Genomic DNA, 18,768 nt, shown 5'->3' with positions numbered 1-18,768 from the left:
TCCTACCCTGGGGGTCTTCAAAAGGAGGCGAGATAATCACCTAGGCGGGGTCGTTTGACCCCAGCATTCTTTCCTGCCCATGGCAGGGAGTTGGACTTGATGATCTGCTCAGGTCCCTTCCAACCCTATCAACTATGAAACTATGATGTTATGATTTCTGTGAAATCCACAAAATAGTGATTTGAGTATGTCCCTAGTTATACGAGGTAGAAAGACATCTTTTTTTTTAACACATATTTAGGGATGGAAAGCAAGAGAGCCTGACAGGTGCACATATGAATGGATACATGGATTGATTGATATATAGGATATCAAAATGTGTATATATGGTCATGAATGCATATGTATGAGAGAGATTTCTTTAGTGACTACAATATGGTCTAGTATAGAAGATGGAGAGTAGTACATTCTTGCAACCTGCCTTTATAGCTGATCATAGAAATGTACTGATAGCAAAAAGGCCATGATTTTGTTAACAATGAGTCTATGTACACCTAAATATGTGACCTGAGAAATCATGACAAACTCACACAGACTCAAGAGAGAGAGACTTCATAGCCCTTCACTCACAGTAAGATAGAATGGTCACTGAGGACCAGGGTGATGGTAGATAACTAACTCCCTGTATGGTTAATGAATGTAGAACTGCTTGTGCAATCTCCAGTAAATAAGCCATGAGATAATAACACTTGGGAGAAGAGTTGAGGAGTTGGGAATTTGGTCCCTGAAGGTTTTTCTAGAGTAACATATATACTTTTGTCCACCAGCCAGAATCAAAGAGTGCCAGAATTGCAACCGAGGCATCATGTTCTTGGAAAAACACAAAGCTTTGTGCTCCATACTGCTGAGGAAAATGATCAGACAGGCAATTTGTTCTCCATCAGATCTATACTGAGGATCACTGTCTCCCTTTCAGTGGTTGGCATTTGGAAAAAGAATTCACTTCTAGTGATGAGATGGTCAAGGCACTGGTTGGTACCATTGTCTCTCTTTCTCTTTCCTAAAGCCAGAATGAACTTTCTTATGGACCTCTTTGGAAAAGTGCCTTTAAATACAGGTGTATGGATCCAGTAGTTGAGAAGGCTGCTTCCAATCTTATATTCCTATGAATGAATAAAGGATCCTTCAACTTTGGACCTTGAATACTCAGGTAAATTAAGTAATATAATAATAGCATGATAGCCTAGATCCTCAGCTAATGTGAATTTCTACATATCCCCCTTGATTTCCATGAAGCCTTACTCATTTGTATTTGCATAGAATTTTCCTTAGCACATTTTTTGAGTAGTAATTTAAATAAGCTGGGGACTATATGTTTGAAGGGTAATTTTTGATGGAAGGTGGGTACATTTGGGTTAGATTCTACTATAATTTTTGCCATTGTCAATAGAGAGGCTACCTAGTACATCATTTTAACAAGCAGACTTACTAGTTTGGTAGTTGTCCTGGGAATTTCATATAGGTTAGTGTTTCAAAAGATATATAAAAGGGAATTGGATTTTTCAAAGGAATAAATGGCATGAAGTATTCGATGTCCACTGAAAGCCAAAGTGAGTTGGTCACTTAATTCCCTAAAGTCACTAGAGAAAACCTACTATAATAAGTATGAGACTGATATTTCCATTGCATTTACTAATATTCCTCTGGGTTGGGTTCCTCTCTCTCATGGATCCAAGTCAATACAATAAATTCTTCCTGACTTATGCTCTTGTATCTTGAAATTGTTCTTTGTTTACACCTACATATCTCCATTCATTTAAAAAATGGTCCATCTGATTTATGCAGGCAACAGAAATGTGTTGAGGGATTTCAAGTAGCTACTTGTGAGTGACTCCTTTAACTCTGGGATGAAAACTTGAGTAAAAATATCATGTGCTCACAACTAAATACAGAGCTGAAATAATAGAATGGATGATCTACTTAATGGATGTTCAAAGTACCATTTTCAATCAACTTACTGTGTAGCCTGATTATGCATGTGTAGACATGCCCACTGAACCAAAATGGACTGAGAGCAGGGGGAGCAAGGGATGGAAAACTCTCTAGTAGGTAAGGAGATGCCATCAAGTGAAACTGGAGTATAATACTAAGCAAGAGCAGAAAAGCCTCCAGATGTAGCTGAAAAAGCAGCAGGTTTTTAAGTACGTGAGAGCAAGGAATAGCAAGAAATAGAATTAAGCATGGTTTTTCTTTAGGGAGTTTGAATTGTTGTTTCCTGCCACATCTCACCCATGGCTTTTTCACACAATTTTCCTATTGGTTGTCTTGGCAGAAGGAAAAGCAGACTGCAGATATGGGAAAGAGGAACCACTCCTCTCACTACCACACAGAATTCATCATCATGGGCTTCCCAGGACCCCTGGAGCACCAGGTGCTGCTCTTTGTGCTGTTCCTGTTCATATATTTGGTTATTCTGATGGAGAATGTGCTCTTGATAACGACCATCAGGTTGAACTACCATTTACACACCCCAATGTACTTCTTCCTGGGCAGCCTCTCCCTCTTAGAAATCCTCTATGTGTCAGTGACAATTCCCAAGTTGCTCTCCAATCTCTTGCTGGGGGACAAGGCCATTTCTCTCTGGGGCTGCATGCTTCAGCTATTTTTTTTTTCTTGTCTCTTGGTTCTTCTGAGTGCTTTCTCCTGGCTGCCATGGCCTACGACCGCTATTTAGCCATCTGCCACCCTCTACAATATTCAAGCCTTATGAATCCCAGAGTCTGTGTGGTTCTTATTCTGGCTTCCTGGCTTAGTGGCTTCCTGGCTTCATTCCCATCTGTTGTAATGATTTCCAAGCTGAATTTCTGTGGTTCTAACACCATAGGACATTTCTTCTGTGACATTTCACCAATTTTGAAGCTGTCATGCACAGACACCTCCATCGTTGAGATATTAGACTTCATGGCAGCTCTGTCTGTCCTTATGCCATCCCTGCTGGTGACTGGAAGCTCCTATATCTGTGTCTTCACCACAGTGGCCAAGATCCCATCTGCTGCTGGGAAGCAGAAAGCATTTTCTACCTGTGCTTCCCACTTAATGGCTGTCTCCATGTTCTACGCCACCACCATATTCATGTATGTCTGGCCCAGGGCCATTGGCACCTTTGACCTCAACAAACTGGTGTCCGTAGTCTACACAGTAGTGTCTCCATTGCTAAATCCCATTATCTACAGTTTGAGGAACAAGGAAGTAAGGGAGACCCTGAGAAGAGCATTAAATAACAAAGCTACCTCCTCAATCTTTTGTATTAAAGTTTGAAGGAGGCTCATAAAATTTTACACGATACTACATCCCTCACAATGGGGCAAATTCACCTCCCATGCAGTCAGAGAAAGTAATTGTACCTTTTAAATATTGAAGACTGGGATTTTTCAAAGAAAGTCAGGGAATTAGATTAGAAAAATTCACTGTATTGGAACAGGTCTCCCCTGCCCCTGCCTAAAAAGTAAATTTGCCCAAAAATGTAGCTTTGTTGGATAGAGATTATTGGGGTGAAATGTGGCCAATAGTTTCATCTGGGTAAAAAAAGGGAAAAATAGGTTTAAAGAATACTGAAATATTTTGTTTCAGAATGCCCGCTATGATCAATCTGGGTTTTTTGGTAAAGCATGAATTTTTATATTTTCAGACTTAAACCTGTAACTTTCTGTTTCAAAACCGCATTCATACTCTGACTTATTAAAAGGAAAAATGTTAACCAAAAGAGCTAAATCAGTCAAAAAAATCTGAATTCAGGTCAAATAAAACTTATCAGGTCAAATAAAACATAACAAACACAATGTTTTTTCCCTTAATTCTACTGGAAAAAAAAAGAAGAGAAAAAAATAAGTCTTTGGCCTAAGATCTATTTCACCCCTTAAGCATAAAAGTGGTTCTTAGGTGCTCAGGCGCGTTCCTACTCCATGATGTTTCTGCAAGTCTCTGCAAAACTGGACTAACAGGTCAACTTTCATAACCCCCTTTCCATTTTAACCTTTAGATTAAGTCACAGAAAAGGAGCGAGAAGGAGGGCAACTCACCCACTTCTTACATTAAGAGTCTTTCAGCTCCTCCAGCAGCGTGGAACAAAATTGCACATAAGTGCCTAAAGAGCCAAATCCAGATATTTACCCTTCACATGCCAAAGTGACAGGTGTAGTCACGTAACTGTTATGCAGTTATGTAGTCACATAACTACAGTTTGGGGCACTTATGCACAGTTTTGGATCCAGGAAGTTACTTTCACCCATTCTCTCACCCAGGGAATGGTCAATAAGGTGCACTATGACCATGAAGCTGCTCTGGTGGAGGTGGGGAGCTGGGAACAGAATCAACCGGGCACCTGAATAATGCCAGGCAGGTAGTAATATTTTAGATGGGCAAAAGTTGTGACTATCAGGAGGATGATTAGAGAGCTTTGAGAGGGTCTGCATCCATATCTTATGCTCCCTGGCACCAGACTGCAGCCACTAAGCCATGGCTAGGCGTGAACCAGGACAGACTCTTCTGGAAGCATGCCCACTTCAACTTGCATCTATTCATTAGGTAAACAACATTGGGATAGTTCCTGCCACACTAGGAGCCAAGCCCTGGGCTAGAGCTGTATGATGGTCAGTGGGGGGCACCAGAGAATGGGGAATGCAGGAGTCCTGCAGCTGTAATTCTAGACTGCAAGTCCCAGAGAGGTTTTGACACCCCAAAACACTCAAATGCAGATTTTTTTCTCTAAGAAATATGAGGAAGAAGACAGTCTGACACCATATGTGAACCCTGGGGATAAAACAAGGGGGGGGGGGGCGCATGTAACAGGGACTCTTAGCCGTATTACTGAGAGAAGAAGTGTGTGAGAAGAAAAAGGGAAGCATTTTTGTGTCCCGGGGGGGTGGCTGGTGGGCCCCTGGCATAGCTGGTGGACTAAACTGAAGAGCAAACCAACCAGTGGACTAAATTGAGGGGTAAGAAGCACTGAAGAGACTGACTGGCCAGACAAAGGCACCTGGTCTGTCACTCTGGTTATGTGATGGGTGCATCCTAAACTAAAAAGTCAGAATAATGGCATGGTAGGCTGGACAGTGCTCAGGGTAATGCCCTCCTCTTGCAGCTGACACACTGGGCATCTAAAAGAGGGAGCTGTGTGTGCCCCAAAGAAAGAGCTCATGGCAGAGGGTGTGTGGTTCTGTGAGATAGCTGCTACCCCAAAAGCAGAGTCCAGGGGTTTTATCCTCTCCCCCTGCTCCCATTCATGTGGAAACTGCCCCACTGCTTTTATACAGAATTAAATGCAAGGTGCAGTGCCCCATTTTCAACCAGATGGTACTTTGGGCAAGGCCTAGCCTATGGACTGGCAGTTAAAGTGTTTTGCTAGGAAGCTGTTTATAACCCCTGTGCATTTGGGGGACTAAAGCCTATGTCTCCTGCTCCCTGGGCAAGTGCCTTAACCTTGAGGCTAGTGGGCTAAAACCTGGAAGGGTCACCTTCCTCCTCTGTTTGCATGCAAATGCCAAAAACATTGATTGCATGACTACGTACCTACCACTTAGGTATGTGAAATGGAACAAGATTCAGCCTGTAATCTTCTTTGGGAAACAGCCTGATCTGGTTATGACAACGTAGCAGACCCCTGTCTAAGGAACTGGAGACCCAGGTCAGGTCCTAATTCCTCAAGACCAACAGCCATGTGCAGGGGTGTGCAAAAACAGCTGCTGCCTCAACTAGGACTTGTCTGTAATTCAGAGCTTCCTTATTTCATCCCTGCCCTTCACCCCGGAGGGGTTTGAACATACAGGCCAGTGATTAGATCATTTTCCATGGCAGTAGTGCCTGCGTATTCAACCCCATCTTGGGTGGTTTGGGGGAACTGGGTCTCCAGTTCCCTAGACAAGCACCTTAATCAGCAGGAGCTATTGAAATAAAAGCTGGGAAGGCCCTCCTCTTCTATTTAGCACCCAATAGCTGGGTGGTTGGGGGGGGGGGGTTCCCCTCTAGCTCAAATTTTCAGACTTTCCCAGTTTTATACATGTGTGATACTATTTCCCTTGGACAGCTGCCTGGCTGCAGCACAGGCTCAGGAAATTCTGTGTATTAGGGCCCCAAAACCACAGTTATGCAGCTATGCATATGCCATTTAGGTATGTAAAGCATAAACATTATCTGCTGTGTAAAGGATAAACATTATTTGCTGCCCCTATACAACTGTGGGCCTGCAATTAGAGGTTCTGCCAGGGTTATTTTTATAGCAGTTCACCTGATGAGATGTACTGATGTGTATAATCCTGTATTCACGCTGCTTCATCTGTCTAATAGCTAACCATCTCACTGCCCATACATCCAACAGCCTACCTGGATAGTCAGCTTCCTAATTGCCTGTCTTGGTATCTAGCTGTCCGAGCTCTACCCACTTCCTCCCTGCCACCTCCTGTCCCTTTTCCCCCCTTCATTTATTTCTCTACCATATTATTTATATGTCCATCTGCCCAATTGCCCACCTAAATTTATGACTATGGGTGTGACTACACTGCATCCCTGCTGCTGCTCCGTATGGGGGAAAGCACACATCCCATAGGCCTCAGCTTCCACTTGCACATGCCAAACTTGGCAGTGCAGTGGTAGAGTATCTCTGGCCATGCTTACATGTGCTATTAAGATGAAGCAATAAACTCTGACACCGTTTATTGCTTCTGGGCACCATATTTACACATTTACCCAGGACCACAGAACATAGAGCTGGGTCAGAGCAGCCCTGGCTGGCAGGAGGAGGCCTGGGGAGGTAAGCTTGCCAGCCTGGAGCTGGTCCAACACGGCTCACCATGCTGCAGAGGGGCTGGCTGGGGCACAAGGGTGCTGCAGTGCAGCATTAGCTGGCAGACAGGCAGCCACATCAATGTCCACATACGCTGCTGTATTTACAAGTACTGCCCTGCTGCCAAGTTAATTAGTTTCCCGCTATCTAATATGGTCACAGATGTAGACATAAGATGTTTACTGCGAAGCTAATTAGTCTACTCCACAGTAAATATCTCATGTAGATGTGCTCTCTGAGATGTACCTAACAGCTGTTCTCAAACTTACTGAAGATCAAAGTCTCAAGTGTAGGGGGGGACACCCATGGTGTGGTTTTGGTGCTTTTCTATATTTAGCACGTGCAAGTGAGAGCAAGTGGACAGGGCAAGTCTAGGGATGTGCATCTGACAGTGGCAGAGAGACATTATGGACCTAATTTGTTTGCCTCCCTGTCTGTTCACATGTCTAATCACCTTTCCATTGTTTGTACTAATTGTCTTTACAATATCCTCTTCTTCTCCAATACCTAGCTTTCTGTTTGTCTATCACTGATAAGCCTATCTCTGTATATCTGTGGGCAGAAGCACTGAGTTAAGTATATTTCATAATTAGGGGAATGCAATTAAAAATACAAGCATCATTTTTGGTAACTAAAAAGAGTATTTCTCCTGTTTCTGTGAGCAGCCCGTTGTACAGGCAGAATATCTGGGGGTTGGACAAAGAGTTTAGACTATGATTGTGGCGCTCTGTTATGGATAGGAGTGATAAGGGGATACACTTTAATCAGAGATATCACAGTCCTGGGCGAGCAGGATTGCTTCAAGGGCACAGCTGATTATGTGTGAAACAAGGCCTAAGGGGACAGATCCCAGACAGTAAAAAATAAAGAAGAAAGAAGTGAAAACAAGTCCATTTCAAGTGACATAACCACTTTGAAACCTTTGTTTTTGCTTCTTACATGAGAAAAGAATACTATTCACAAAAGAAATCTCTTTCATTATGTGCTTATTAAAATCACTCCTCTTAGCAACCTGACTAATGAAAAAGAAAACTCTAATTAGTGGGGCAGCACCTGAGACCGCAGAGCATTGCAGGAGGTCCCACAGCTCATTCTAACACTAGGTGCTTTAATGAGGCTCCTAGGAATATTGCACCCAACTGATGAAACCAAGAAGCTGTAGGGAGGCCTGATAAATCTCTCAAGGAAGTTAAGGATAGCAACAGAAACAAATGACTTGTTATGTTGATGAGTCCCACAAAAATTCCTCATAGATGCTTCAGAGCTGGAAGAAACTGCAGGCTGGAGTGGCAACCCAACAGGGTGATTAAAAAAGGCCAGAATGATTGATTAAAGCTGTAAGGGGAGAAGCTGCCAGCTTTCATGTCAAGTAGCTTCTGATGTGTAAAATGTGAAGGGTCAAGCAGTAATCCCCAGCCCCAAAGGAAAGCAATCCCTTCATTCATGAATTTTACTGCAGGAGGGAATGTAAGGGAGAAGGAGGCAAGGAAGTTGATGTAAAACCAGTTTGAGTTCCCAGGAGGCTGGCACAGGCAGCCAAGCTCTGATAGCCTGATACAAAGGCACTGCCTGGCTCCTAGGCCTCAGTAAGGGAGATGAACCAATGTTCCTTGATTGTGGCAAGCATCCCTAGCTTGCCTAGGACACCCACCTCTGCCTGCCCCCAATCCTTGAATATGTCCCTTCCTTTCCCTCCACCCCCATGCCCTGCTATTTTTTGTCTGGACTCATGCACACACAGCTATGCTGATGGAAGTCAGTTCTGACCTGCAGCCCTTCCTGATGCCTCACTTTCTCAGCCCTGGGGTTAAACACACACACCAGCCATATCCATGGCCCCAACTATGACCCTTAGCAGAAAGAAAACATACACCAGCAAAGCTGTATGCATGCATCTCAATTCTGTCTTGTAGTCTTAACTATTATTCCAGTCCTTGAATTCCCCGCACCCTAGCTCTGTCATTTCCTCACACTTTGAATATGAAACCCTCAGTTGTTTTATCCCTTAGCTTCTTCCCTCAACAACTTCATAGGTACCCTTCACTTCTGGCCATCTTCTCCCTTCTATCCAGGCTCTAGGGTCTGCACAAAACCAACTCTGTTGATGCCTATGAAAGCCATTTTGCAAGCTTTGTCATTGAAGCCTGGCTGCCTTCACAGCTTGCCTGACGCACCTCACTTGACATATTGGACATACGTCCCATATAGGCAGAAGGGTATTTATACCCGAAAGCTTGCAGAGAAGGATTTTTCAAACTATTTGAGTTGGTATAATAAAAGATATCAGATTTAACCCCAAAACCTTGTCTATGTCCTAAGACCAATACAGCTACAACCTATACCCCTGTCACTTGACATATAGCACCCAACTCTGTGTGTCCTACACCTGTGTCACTATATGATAGACATGAGATGGAAGCTGGGGTTTCCAACAGTCTGTAAATTTATAATCCATAAAAAAAACAGCCTAAAAATGCCTGTCAATGAAGTCTGTAAAAAAATTCTGGGTCAAGCAGGAGGGAAGTAGTGCTTCTGGGACAGAACTGTGGGGCTGGGACAGGTGGTGTGTGGGGCTCTGTGTTGTGATGAGCAGTCTGGCCTGGGGTGTAGTTGGGTGTCAGGCTGTGGGGGCAACAGGATGTAAGACTTTTGCTGCTATCAAGCAGGGTTACTAACCCAAGACTTTATTTTTATTTATGAACAGTAAAAACACCTGAACAAAGCAATAATAACAACAACAATAATAATGCTTGCAGATTGTCAATAAAAATAGCTGGGGGTGGGGGAAGTGGGGGTTAGCAAGCCTGCTGGAAGGTAATCTGTCAGTAGTGAGCTGTACCAAAGGCACAACCTCAATAGCTCATTTCTGTTCTGTTCCTGTACTATTCAAATACTGACTCTGCATCACACCATGTGTGCGTTCACACACACACACACACACACACACACACACACACACACACACAGTTAATCTCCTCTACTGGGGCAGCAGAGACTATCACGAACACAACAGCAAGTCCCTGTTCTTCCACCAAGAGGCAGGAGATATACGCACACATGCACACATTGAAGGGAGCCCAATTCCTCCTTCACCGGACAACACTGGGACACATATGCATGCAAAACAGAACTCCTCCCCTCTAGCAGTGAGCAACAGGGGAGCAATCACTCTCACACATATACATGCAATGTGCATTTATGCAAAGGACAGCAGAGAACAGTCCTCCCCCCACACACCGGTATACACACAGTAGGGAAAACTATCACACAAATGCTCCTTTTATTACAGTTCTGAATCTTCATAGGATGTATCTGGTCCAAACCATGTCCCTTAAAGCAGTTAGTGAAGCCTTACATTCATGGGTAACTGGTGCCTCTTGCCCCCAATTCCCCCAGTTGCTGAGTCAATCACACTGACAGCGCAGGGGTCCCCCAAGGCCAATCTCACTCACCAAAAAGTGGCTGCACTGCTTCCAGAAGTCCCACAACCACTTCCAGAAGTGCACAGCTACTTTTGCTGGTGGCCCCACTCCTTAGGCAGTGTTTGCAAGGGGGCACCAGTGCTCCTGCCTGCCCCACTGCCCACCAGCTAAATAGGGTGCATGGCTTGACATAGGGTGCACCAGTGCTCTCAGGGAGTGCACATGCAGCCCCTATGCATTGCCACTACCTACACTGTGGTTGCTGGGATCCAAATTGAGAAGTAGTTTCCCACCTGGATTATATTGGGGTAAAATGCTCTCAGCTGGTGTGAATTGGCTATGGCTCTGCTGAGGTCAATTATTAGCTGAGTGACATCAGCTTCTTTGCAGCCCATGTACCTATTTCTCAATTGGTATGTATCTGTCATTGCTTCACTGGGCTGTATTGGGCTGAATCCCTAGCCTGGTGAAAATTGGCATAGCTTAATTGGAGTTGCATGCTCCTGTGTTGCTGCAAACGTCACTTAATTCAACTTGTGCCTTAGTTTCTTATGTGGAAAATAGATAGCAAAGCATTTCCCCCATTGCCCCGAAGTAGCATGACAATAGAATCCGTTCACACTTACGGGGCTTCCAGATAAGCCCTGTATGAATACTGGGAAACCTGAAGGTCAGGTTGATGTACAGACATGATCAGGGTCTGTTTCTGTCTCTTTTAACTCAGGGTAATGAAATTTCCCTCATTTCCTGTGTAAGTTTGGTTCAAGGTAGAGTACTCAGCACAGTAAGCGGAAGCATTTAGGTGACCAGGAAGATGTTGTATACTGTATCTCAAATGTTGGCCCAAGTCTTATGCGCAGTGACATTGTGGTAAAAATACAGCATAATCTATACACCCTGCTTTTGTAATTGCTTGTGCACTCTGCATGTTCTCACTCTCGCTTCCACACTTATCACTAAGACAAGTAAACTAACAATTGATTTATGAATAGAACTAAAATTCTGCAGACGGAGCCAGGAACGGATGCAATAAATAACTCCTTACAAGAGATAAGCGAAGAGGGACAGGGAAAAATGTTGATACAAAGACATTTTACCCTGACTGAAGGATGACCAGAGGGGCTTAAGAACTGCCCCTGGGAGAGGATTTAAGATGTAAATGAGACATGTATGTAAACCGTCATAAAACATGTAACTGCTAAGACATACAATGCAAGACGTAATGCTAAGTCTGCCAATAATTGCACGACACGTTGAAATCTATTGTTTACGTTGGCTAAAAAGAAGCTTCAGACACAGTTTGAAGTCAACTCGGCTTTGAACATTGAGTTCCCTTGTCGACCTGTTTGCAAACAATAAACTCGAGTTGGACCCGGCCTGAGTGTGTATGACTCTCTCCTTGAGGTGTATTGGAAAAGCCTCCAGGGGTACGAAACTAGCCGTTTGTGCAACAACATGAAAGGCTAAATTCTGGTGAAATGTCAGGGCCTTCAGGATTCAGGTCTGTGGATGGCATTAGCTGAACAGAGCAGGAAGCTGTGTGTGGGCAACTATAAAATGAAGATTCAAGCCAAATCCTTATTGTGCTGGTGTAAGTAATGACCTGAGATACTGGTTTTCTCTGATTAAAAAAATCCCAATTTTTTTTTGGATTAAAAAAACTACCCCAAATCCACATTTTTGTTGATTAAAATGAAATGGCTCTATCTATCTATCTATCTATCTATCTATCTATCTATCTATCTATCTATCTATCTGTGGTGTTTCATTTTAATCATGGAAAAATGTGGATTTGGGGTTACTTTTTTAATCCAAAAATTGGGAATTTTTTTATCAGACAAAACCAGCATCCCAGGTAATGACACTCTTGTATTTAGGAAATCAGTAGGGTAAATGGCAAGTCTTTGAAAGCTGCTCCTCCTGGAGCAGCAAATTGAAAGGATGCACAATACAGACAATAGCAAATAATTTTTTTTTTCTTTAAAGAATCACTAGATGGCAGAACATATTGAAATATAAAAACAAAGCCCTGTAGTAAGAACTGAATGGAAATAGAAGTTAACTGAGAAAGGGAAACAATCTTTTCTGATATGAAAAAAGAGGACTATCTATGAGGATGATATAAAAGGTTTATAAAATCATAATTGTACTAATATAGTGCCAAATTATAATGGCATGAACATTGTAATTTATTATACAATGGGCACAAGACACAAGACGTGTTAATGTTTATTAGCTTAATTTACAGAGCAGTGCAGGTGTGCATGTACACATGTGCGCTCTTAAAAATGGCTAATGTCATTCTTGATGGGCAATTTGCTTGTGTGTGTGTGTGTGTGTGTATATATATATATATATATATATATATATACACACATACAGACATATATATCTGTATCTCAAATGTTATATCTCAAATATATATATATTCCTCAGAAACCTCTATCCTGCAGCCCTGGAGACAGTAAATGATTGCTCCCACTTAGTGGTTACTGGGGACCCATAATCCCAGCCAAGGGAGAGAACTGTAACACCTGCAAAGGCAGGGAGGGAAAGTTTGCAGAAACTTGCAGAAAGTTGTTGCTTGCAAGAGCATATGCATGTTTGTGATTGGCTGGTGAGGCAGGAGAGGGGAGGGGAAAAAAGGGTGGTAAGAGGGACTTGCCAAGGAGGGCAGGGTGTTGGTCTGGGAAGGCTCTGGGGGAGTGAAGTGAGAACATCCTGGGGCTGGGTGGGTGAGAAACAGGGTTGTTTCAGTTATCAGCACAAGGGGCTGTGTCTGGGAACTGGAGAAAGGGGCTTTTGCAGAAAAGGCAGTGTCTTCTGCTGTGTCTTTCTTTGCAGAGCCCACAGACAGCAGGAGCAGAGGAGAGCTGCTCTTCCCCATGCAGGCTCTGGCAGAGAGCAGGACTTTCCCAGCAGCAGCACCAGCCATGGTTATTGTGTTGCCAGCGTGAAGGAGAGCTGATGTGTGTGTTAAGCCTGTGTGCTGCTGCTGAAATCACTTGAGTCTCAAAGTTAAAGCTGAGGAGTTGTACTGAGGGTGTCTTTGATTCAATTGGTACAGACTGTTCTAGTTCATTGATACCTGCCTTTGCAATTAGATTATTGCTATCCTGTCCTGCTATTAACCTCATTCATACGCTGACTGTTTTGTAAATAATAAACTTTGTAGATAGTTAGACTGTACGTACACCAGTGTGTGTGGGGACACCACAAGAAATAGCTCCACAGAAGCCCCCCAGCCTGAGGGGCTGGGAGGTTGACTGAGGCTATTTGAATCCCCAGGACCCTGAATTATTATTAACTGCTAGCAGTGAGAGAAGCTCAAGCAACTCTGCCTGGTTGTGTCCAGGCTCCAACTTTTCTACAACAATGTAAACAACCTGTGCGCACAAACAATGGTACCATATATACATGGTTAATCAGGAAATGGATTCTTTATGCTGGCACATCACAGTACTTTTCCATTTTTCTTATACTTCCCGCTCACTTCTGTGCCTACGTAACAAGTTCACTCAGAGTTAATGGTCTCCAGAGCCATCTTAGGTGACTGGCTTCCACAATCCCTCCTTTTGGCCAAGCTACGCTCAGGCCAACCCAAAATCAACAATACATTTTAATACCCATAAGATTTTTTTATCTCTTCTTCTCTTTCTTGTTTCTTTTCAATCTTCATTATCATCAACTGGATTCCAGTGGTGTGTGCTTGTCTACTTGCAGTGGTTTTACATAGTTTACAACAACATATAATCATTTGAACACAGACAAATCCGACAAGGAGTATGAATACTCCTATTATAAGGTACTTGAGCATTTCCTTTATCCACCCATGACCCAAATACTGGACCTGAGGTTGACAGAATTGCAATTTAGCCTTTGAGGCTTTGTGGCCTTTATCCACCAGCGCATTCAGTAAAATCAGAGTCAGTTTGACAAGCTGGTTTGGTAAGGGAACACAGCAAAAGATCATCCGCATATTGAACTAGAACTGACCCATTGGGGAAAGTGATGTCCGAAATGTCTCTCTGCAAAGCTTGGGAGAAGTAAGATGGGCTTTCACAAAAGCCCTGTGGAAGAGCCTTCCAAGTATACTGTTGCCTTTTATATATAAAAGCAAAAAGATATCAACTATCAGGGTGCAGTGGTACGCTGAAAAAGGCACTGCGCTAATCAACTACAGTAAAATAGGTGGCCGTAGGGGGTATACAAGCTAAGATGGTAGCTGGATTAGGTACAACAGGAAACTTTGGGATGACAATAGAGTTAACTGCTCGCAGGTCCTGGACAAACCTGCAGGTTTTCCCATCTGCTTTCCTTACTGGGAGAATTGGGGTGTTACAAGGACTAGTACACGGTGAGATGACTCCCTGTTGCAATAAAATTGAATGATCGAGGCTATACCTTGTTCAGCCTCTGGACTCAAAGGATATTGTGGCACTCTCGGAAGAAGTTTAATAGGATCAATAATAAGTTTAACCAGTTCTGTATTTAAGTGCCCTACCTCAGTGGGTGAGGCAGACCATAAAGAAGGATTAACTTGATCGAGCAGGGTTTCTTCTTCCATTGTGAGGCTTGCAAGGATGGGCGTGTATTCTGCTAAACGTATGTCCAGTAATTCCTGTACAGCCTGAGGAGACGGCCCGTTTGTTTCCAGGAGTTCCAAATAGACACCCTTGGGAGTGCAAAAAATAGAGCAACCAAGTTTACAAAGTAAGTCCTTTCCCAAAAGATTTACAGGGGAAGTGGAACTAAGTAAAAAAGCTTGTTCTGCTGATAAGGGCCCTATGGACACAGTTAATGGCTCAGTTACTGGATGGGGAACGGGCTCATTAGAGATTCCTACCGCTTGAACTACCTGTCCGGTCAAGGAGGCATTTAGATTGTATTGCCGATACAGAGGCCCCGGTATCAACCAAAAAGGGGGCCACTTTGCCATCGACCAAAAGAGAGATTTCTCCCTTTTTTGTTAGGGGGACAAGGGGTACAAGGAGAGAACGGTCTTCTGCCTGGTCCCGTTCCCCAATGGCCCGTCATTGTGTTGGAAACTGGGCAGGTGTTAGGTGATTGGGACATTCATTTTTCCAATGTCCTGGTTGCTTACAATAATGACAGTTCTGTCAGTCTACCTGATTCATGCCCATTCCTCTGCTTTTGCCTCTCCGTCCTCCACTGCATCTCCGCCCTTGTGGAGGGCCCTGAAATTGCTGAATCTGAAGAGCTAACAATTTGTTATGTTGTTCTTCAACTTTCTCTTTTAGAGAGTGTAAGGGACTGGGTTGTAGGGGACCTTGCAGTGGTTAAGCTACAACTACAGGAGGGCAGGAGTCAAACCATAGGCTGCACCAGGGGCTAGGAGTCAGAGACTAACCTTGTCTCCCCCATAATTCCCATCCTGATAACAGCAAAGCAGTAATGAGCTAGTGTTTGTAGCTGCTTTTTCTAGCAAACTCCACTATATGATCACGTGAGTTGTAGCGACTGTTAAAAAGTATATAAGCCTCCTGATTTTGCTTTTGGGGGGGAACCCCTTCCAAGTGCTTGGAAAAGCCATGTCATTTTGGGGTCCCCCCTACAGCTGTAGTTTCATTTGAATAAAAGCTTCTGCTGACCTGACCCAAAAGTATGCTGCGTGTGTTTCTACAACAGGCTAGTGACCAGGATTAAGGATGAGCGATCGTGGTCCACAGGCCAGGTGCCCAGAGACTGGAAACTAGCTAATGTGGTCCCCATCTATAAGAAAGGGAGGAAGGAGGACCCAGGAAACTATAGGCCCATAAGCCTCACATTGGTCTTGGGGAAAATCCTTGAAAAAATTATCCAGGAGCACATCTGTGAGGGGCCAGCAGGGGAGATCATGCCCAGGGGAAATCAACATGGGTTCATCAAAGGCAGGTCCTGCCAGACCAACCTGATGGCCTTTTATGGCCAGGTAACTAAATCCCTGGATGATGGTGTCACCATGGACATTGTCTTTCTGGACTTTAAGAAGGCCTTTGACGCTGTTTGTCACCCCATTCTCATTAATACACTGAGCGACTGTGGCATTGATGCCTACACAGTTGGATGGGTCAAAAATTGGCTGTTGGGGCGCACCCAGAGAGTGGTGGTGGATGGGTCATACTCGACCTGGCGGGATGTGAATAGTGGGGTATCCTGGGGTGGGAAGGGGCACTGGGTTTTCATAGATTCATAGATTGTAGAGTCGGAAGGGACCACAATGGATCATCGTGTCCGACCCCCTGCCCCTCGCAGGAAAGAGGACCGAGGTCAGATGACCCCAGCCAGGTGACTATCTAGTCTCGTCTTGAAGACCTCCAAGCTAGGTGATAGCACCACCTGTCTTGGAAGCCCATTCCAGATCCTGGCCACCCTTACTGTGAAAAATTTCTTCCTAATATCTAACCTAAATCCACTCTCAACTAGTTTACACCCGTTATTCCTAGTCGCTCCCTGGGACGCCTTAGTAAACAGTGCTTCCCCTATTCCCCGTTGACCTCCCCTAATAAATTTATAGGTGGCCACAAGATCTCCCTTCAGCCATCTCTTGTGAAGGCTGAAGAGATTCAGCTCTCTCAACCTCCCCCCGTAGGGTCTATCACGAAGGCCACTAATCATGCAGAAAATGATCAAGTTTTTTTTATAGACGGTTCATCTCTTTTATCAAGAAGAAAAACCAAATGCAGGTTTTGACAGATTTTCACAGGTGCCAAATGCTATTTCATCTTTATATGCTGAAGTGCTGGTTACATAGCCATGAAGTAGGAGGAAACCCCCTGCCTTGTACCTTAGTGGTTAGGGAGAGGAGGGCCTGGGTCCCCTGTGTCAAAGAAGCCATTATTCCTGCCTCCCCAGATGCTTAAACACCATAAACCAGACCCTCAAATTGGTGCAACATTACAAATAATGAGGGTTTTGACCTGAAAAGCTCACATTGATAAGCCTATCTCTGCAATCCCAAGGCATCACTGCTGTCTTCCTTCAGGACACCTGACTATCTCACCTACTCCAGTGGGTCCAGAAGCTGAAGCTTAAAGGAAATCAGCCTTATTGGGCGGCTATGAACTTAATATGGATAAGAGTCTTCCAGAGCAAGGTGCGTGGTGGACATCCTCCCTATTTGCTCCCACTCTTCTTCCCTCTTCCCCACCCTGAGACAGGGCTTCTGGGAAATCTTTAGTGTCTGCAGTTTTAGAGATAAATGTTAAGGGGAGTGATGTAGCTATCTGATTCTCAGTCTACGTGTGAGACATTCAAGGGGCTGTTTTCTCACCTCAGGCACAGTGTTAGCCACTGTCCAGATCAAACACGATGAGGTAGAAGCCTACATTGTGAAGGGAAACAAAAACCCTGAGCTGCCTCAATGCACATCCTATGTGCATAGCCCTGTATGTCCATTGTACCAGGACACTAATACAAGTCCAGATATGTCTGGCTCCATGCTGACCATGCTCTAAGGAGACAGGGATTCAGACCTGAAAAACTCCAGGCGGCTGTTGCTGCAATTGTGCGCAGCTGTGGTGAATGTCTCACTCTGATGTGACTCTTCCCAAATCTGGGGGCTTTGCCCTGAAAGATCCCAGGGGTCTTCACACACATATCTGACTGAGGTATACCAGTCTCAGTCCCTCTATTTCCAGCTGCTCTCAATTTCTATAACATGGACTCATAAAAATAGATAGAAACAGGAGGATGCAGAGGTGGCCCTTGATAGCGAAATGCGTATCCATCTATTCCAGTGCTGCAGTAATCATCCTTGGGCACTCTCAGTCATGAAAGACTTCTGCTCAGAAATGAGAGTGTGGAGAGGGAGAATCACCTTCACTTTACAGAGGGAAGCCTAAAGCACACAGCCATAGAAGACTTGCTTCCCAGGGTGCGGGGACATTGCAGAATGGCTGGGACTTGGGCCCCCAGGTCCTGAACCCCAAAACAACACCCTCACTGCAAGAGCATCTTCCACCTGCTGGCTGCTGTCAGGTGGAGCTCAGCATAGGAAGGAGAGCAAGTCCTGGCCCAGGTATGCAATGATCTGAGCCAGCCCTGCACTGGAAAACCCTCCTTCCATCCCTGAGGTTCTCATTAGAACCCATTGGAGCAAGGCTAATTAATCAAGTCTTCCCTGCACTCTAATGAAAATGCTCCAGCATTGCCTCACCAGCATGTGCATTAACCCCCACCCCCTCCACATTTTCCTCTCCCTGACCAGGTCCATTCTAGCCCCTCGGGCCCATACAGCTGTGGCCGGTGCACATGGGATTGATGATTATAAATTTTTACCTTCCACTGATGGCCAACACCAGAGCATTATCTCCATCCTACTGACAAAGGCTTTCTGGCAGAACTAAGTTGCACTAAGGAAAGTGCCTCTTGGGCAGGAGCAGCTGCCTTAGCCCAGGAGGGCAGCTGGAGAGCTCTCGTGTGGTTGCTGTGCTAGGAAACCTTTCCTTTGGAGCCAGGCCACAGGGTTCGGCTCCAGCAGAGCTGCTAGCGGGTGGTGAAGAAAGAGACCAATGTGACATCTCACATGGAGATCAGCAGAGTCCTTTCCCTCCAGTTCAGGTTTTT

General features: G+C 44.5%; 1 long non-coding RNA gene and 1 pseudogene across 1 annotated transcript; both read left to right on the top strand.

Annotated features, from left to right (window-relative positions):
* The first annotated feature begins 692 nt into the window (after positions 1-692).
* LOC132251374 (olfactory receptor 226-like) lies at positions 693-3,779 on the top strand (annotated as a pseudogene).
* A 6,581-nt stretch (positions 3,780-10,360) lies between these two features.
* On the top strand, positions 10,361-15,816 carry LOC132251375 (uncharacterized). Its single transcript, XR_009463345.1, has 2 exons — positions 10,361-12,910; positions 13,045-15,816. It is a non-coding gene; the product is annotated as an uncharacterized LOC132251375 (long non-coding RNA).
* Positions 15,817-18,768: the final 2,952 nt, after the last annotated feature.

The sequence above is a fragment of the Alligator mississippiensis genome, chromosome 7 (assembly GCF_030867095.1).
Source record: "Alligator mississippiensis isolate rAllMis1 chromosome 7, rAllMis1, whole genome shotgun sequence".
NCBI lineage: Eukaryota > Metazoa > Chordata > Crocodylia > Alligatoridae > Alligator > Alligator mississippiensis.
This window is presented reverse-complemented; position numbering and strand designations above follow the sequence as displayed.